Consider the following 5,000-nt stretch of genomic DNA (forward strand, 5'->3'; position numbering starts at 1 on the left):
TCTAATTCAAGACTCCGATAGTAGCCCCTCTATTAGTAGGGGAGGGGCTACCATATCAAGATTTACTCATTCCCTTCCACTACTCTAGTTTTTCCTTGAATCCTAGACGTAAGGATTTACAACACTTTAGAAAACAAAACCTCCGGAAGTTTATAATCAAGTTTATAATCAAGAAAGTATCAAGAGTCCTTTTCTTACACTTGTTTTTGCCGGAGAAAATTGGTCGAGTTATATCAGCAAAACAGAATATAGGATTTCGCGTTTTTTGTTGATCAGGCGACACCCGGATTTGAACTGGGGAATAAGGGATTTGCAGTCCCCCGCCTTACCGCTCGGCCATGTCGCCAAAAGGCTACAAACAAAAAAATGAGAGTATCCCCTTTTTATTTTTAGATTGGATCCATACCTTCAATTGGTTATAGTATCTCAAGACACACAATATCTAAAAACAAAAACTTTCCCTTTCTTTTTTCTTTTCTATTGAAAAAGAAAATGTGGATTCTCAGTTACAAAAGTAAAAATGCAGGACAAAAAAATTGGAACCATTAACTATTAACTATTGACGGCAAATTTATGGACGATTCTTCTTCACTTGTCTTTCTCTAATGGTATAAGAAAATAAAAATGGATACATAACTAATTAGTATTGATTTTTTTTTTCAATTTTTCAATTCAATAAAAAAACTTTCTTAATTTCAATTATAAATTATATAATTATAAATTATATTATAATAATATAACAGCAATTATGAGTCTATGTAAACCCCCGAACATAAGTTGTTACACAGCTCTAGTTATCTAATGAGGTATTTTATCTATCTAGATATGATGTCCATAGGGAATCAGCAAGAAATTATCGTGTTTCAATTTTTCATTGAATAGATTAAAATTAAAGAAAAAATAGAATTTTTGATAGAGCACGCCATGTGTTGTCTCCACTAGAGAGCTATAATGGAATAAAAAGAAAAGAGGAAAGACATATATAAATAGAAATGCTATATCTGCATATGTTTAATAAATACAAGCCCTCTTTTCGTACGCACTTCAATCATATTCTAAATATTCTACTAAAAAATAAAAAACTAAAAAATGGGTAAAAACATCTCTCTTCTCTGCGAATCATTTTTTGAACAGAACAATGGAATCTATGAAAAAATTAAGTGCTAGAAAAATCAACTCTCTCCCGATATATATTTTATGATTATTTTGTCTTTATCTCAACGAACAGATCAAATCAGGAATTCATTTCATTTTTCTGGTATTCAATCGGATTGGAATATGGAATATCATAATAATGGTAGAAATTGAATTATTATTTTTTTTTTTGATATTCTATACAAAACTCCATAAGGCTAAATGGCATTTATCAATTCTTTTATGTAGCTGTTTGTTATAAATATAAATTAAAATTTGAGTATAATTTTTCTTCTTCCGTTCATACGCATTTCATACATTCCATATATATTATATGGTATATGGAGTTAGATAAAATTTCATGTGATTCAGTAAACAGAATAGAAATTCAATTCCATCATTATTAGATCGATTCATATGATTCGATGAAGAATGAGAAAAGAATGGGATTTTTTTGATAAATGGGAAATTCAAAATGCTCGGGAATGAAAATGGGGAAATGTATACAATACCTGGGTTGAATCAGATACAATTTGAAGGATTTTGTGGGTTCATGGATCGGGGCTTAACAGAAGAACTTGATAAGTTTCCAAAAATTGAAGATACAGATCAAGAAATTGAATTTCAATTATTTGTGGAAACATATCAATTGGTGGAACCGTTGATAAAAGAAAGGGATGCTGTATATGAATCACTCACATATTCTTCTAAATTATATGTATCCGCAGGATTAATTTTGAAAACCAGTAAGGATATGCAAGAACAAACAATTTTTATTGGAAACATTCCTTTAATGAACTCCCTCGGAACTTCTATAGTAAATGGAATATACAGAATTGTGATCAATCAAATATTGCAAAGCCCCGGTATCTATTATCGATCAGAATTGGATCCTAACGGAATTTCGGTCTATACTGGTACCATAATATCAGATTGGGGGGGGAGGTTCGAATTAGAGATTGATAGAAAAGCAAGGATATGGGCTCGTGTAAGTAGGAAACAGAAAATATCTATTCTAGTTCTATCATCAGCTATGGGTTCGAATCTAAGAGAAATTCTAGAGAATGTTTGCTACCCTGAAATTTTCTTGTCTTTCCTGACCGATAAGGAAAAAAAAAAAATTGGGTCAAAAGAAAATGCCATTTTGGAGTTTTATCAACAATTTTCTTGTGTAGGCGGGGATCCGGTATTTTCTGAATCCTTGTGTAAGGAATTACAAAAGAAATTCTTTCAGCAAAGATGTGAATTAGGAAGGATTGGTCGACGAAATATGAACCAGAGACTGAATCTTAATATACCTCAGAACAATACATTTTTGTTACCGCGAGATATATTGGCAGCTGCGGATCATTTGATTGGAATGAAATTTGGAATGGGTACACTTGACGATATGAATCATTTGAAAAATAAGCGTATTCGTTCTGTAGCGGATCTCTTACAAGATCAATTCGGATTGGCTCTGGTTCGTTTAGAAAATGTAGTTAGAGGAACTATATGCGGAGCAATTAGGCATAAATTGATACCGACTCCTCAGAATTTGGTAACTTCGACTCCATTAACAACCACTTATGAATCCTTTTTCGGATTACACCCATTGTCTCAAGTTTTGGATCGAACAAATCCATTGACACAAATAGTTCATGGGAGAAAATTGAGTTATTTGGGCCCCGGAGGATTGACCGGGCGAACTGCTAATTTTCGGATACGAGATATCCATCCTAGTTACTATGGACGCATTTGCCCAATTGACACGTCTGAAGGAATCAATGTTGGACTTATTGGATCCTTAGCAATTCATGCCAGGATTGGTCGTTGGGGGTCTCTAGAAAGTCCATTTTATAAAATATTTGAGAGATCAAAAAAAGCACAGATGCTTTATTTATCCCCAAGTCGAGATGAATATTATATGGTAGCGGCAGGAAATTCTTTGGCCTTGAATCAGGGTATTCAGGAAGAACAGGTTGTTCCGGCTCGATACCGCCAAGAATTCCTGACTATTGCATGGGAACAAGTTCATCTTCGAAGTATTTTTCCTTTTCAATATTTTTCTATGGGAGCTTCCCTCATTCCTTTTATCGAGCATAATGACGCGAATCGGGCTTTAATGAGTTCTAATATGCAACGCCAAGCAGTTCCGCTTTCGCGTTCCGAGAAGTGCATTGTTGGAACTGGGTTGGAACGCCAATTGGCTCTAGATTCAGGGGTTCCCGCTATAGCCGATCAAGAGGGAAAGATCATTTCTACCGATACTGACAAGATTATTTTATCGGGTAATGGGGATACTCTAAGCATTCCATTAGTTATGTATCAACGTTCCAACAAAAATACTTGTATGCATCAAACTCCCCGGGTTCAGCGGGGTAAATGCATTAAAAAGGGACAGATTTTAGCGGATGGTGCCGCTACGGTTGGTGGCGAACTCGCTTTGGGCAAAAACGTATTAGTAGCTTATATGCCATGGGAAGGTTACAATTTTGAGGATGCGGTACTCATTAGCGAGCGTCTAGTATATGAAGATATTTATACTTCTTTTCACATACGAAAATATGAAATTCAGACTCATGTGACAAGCCAAGGTCCTGAAAGAATCACTAACGAAATATCGCACCTAGAAGCCCATTTACTCCGCAATTTAGACAAAAATGGAATTGTGATGCTGGGATCTTGGGTGGAGACGGGCGATATTTTAGTAGGTAAATTAACGCCTCAGGTGGCGAAAGAATCATCATATGCTCCAGAAGATAGATTATTACGGGCCATACTTGGGATTCAGGTATCCACTTCAAAGGAAACTTGTCTAAAATTACCTATAGGTGGGAGGGGTCGAGTCATCGATGTGAGATGGATCCAGAAAAAAGGGGGTTCTAGTTATAATCCGGAAACGATTCGTGTATATATTTCACAGAAACGCGAAATGAAAGTAGGCGATAAAGTAGCCGGAAGACATGGAAATAAGGGTATCATTTCCAAAATTTTACCTAGACAGGATATGCCTTATTTGCAAGACGGAAGACCTGTTGATATGGTCTTCAACCCATTAGGAGTCCCTTCACGAATGAATGTGGGACAGATATTTGAATGCTCGCTTGGGTTAGCAGGGAGTCTACTAGATAGACATTATCGAATAGCACCGTTTGATGAGAGATATGAACAAGAGGCTTCGAGAAAACTAGTGTTTTCCGAATTATATGAAGCCGGTAAGCAAACAGCGAATCCATGGGTATTTGAACCCGAGTATCCAGGAAAAAGCAGACTATTTGATGGAAGAACGGGGGACCCTTTTGAACAACCTGTTATAATAGGAAAACCTTATATCTTGAAATTAATTCATCAAGTTGATGATAAAATACATGGGCGTTCCAGTGGACATTATACACTTGTTACACAACAACCACTTAGAGGAAGGTCCAAGCAAGGAGGACAACGGGTAGGAGAAATGGAGGTTTGGGCTCTAGAGGGATTTGGTGTTGCTCATATTTTACAAGAAATGCTTACTTATAAATCTGATCATATTAGAGCTCGCCAAGAAGTACTTGGTACTATGATCATTGGAGGAACAATACCTAAACCTGAAAATGCTCCAGAATCTTTTCGATTGCTCGTCCGAGAATTACGATCTTTGGCTCTGGAACTGAATCATTTCCTTGTATCTGAGAAGAACTTCCAGATTAATAGGAAGGAAGCTTAATCGGAATGAATCAGAATTTGTCTTCTATGATCGACCGATATAAACATCAACAACTCCGAATTGGCTCAGTTTCTCCCCAACAAATAAGTGCTTGGGCCAATAAAATCCTACCTAATGGAGAAACCGTTGGAGAGGTGACAAAACCCTATACTTTTCATTACAAAACCAATAAACCGGA

At 36.1% G+C, this 5,000-nt stretch overlaps 1 non-coding gene across 1 annotated transcript; it reads right to left on the bottom strand.

Annotated features, from left to right (window-relative positions):
* Positions 1–274: 274 nt before the first annotated feature.
* On the bottom strand, positions 275–346 carry TRNAC-GCA (transfer RNA cysteine (anticodon GCA)). Its single transcript has one exon. It is a non-coding gene; the product is annotated as a tRNA-Cys (tRNA).
* Between the last annotated feature and the right edge of the window lie 4,654 nt (positions 347–5,000).

Source organism: Durio zibethinus, unplaced genomic scaffold, assembly GCF_047325235.1.
Source record: "Durio zibethinus cultivar Kanyao isolate XHJ-2024 unplaced genomic scaffold, ASM4732523v1 HiC_scaffold_234, whole genome shotgun sequence".
In the NCBI taxonomy this organism is placed as follows: domain Eukaryota; kingdom Viridiplantae; phylum Streptophyta; class Magnoliopsida; order Malvales; family Malvaceae; genus Durio; species Durio zibethinus.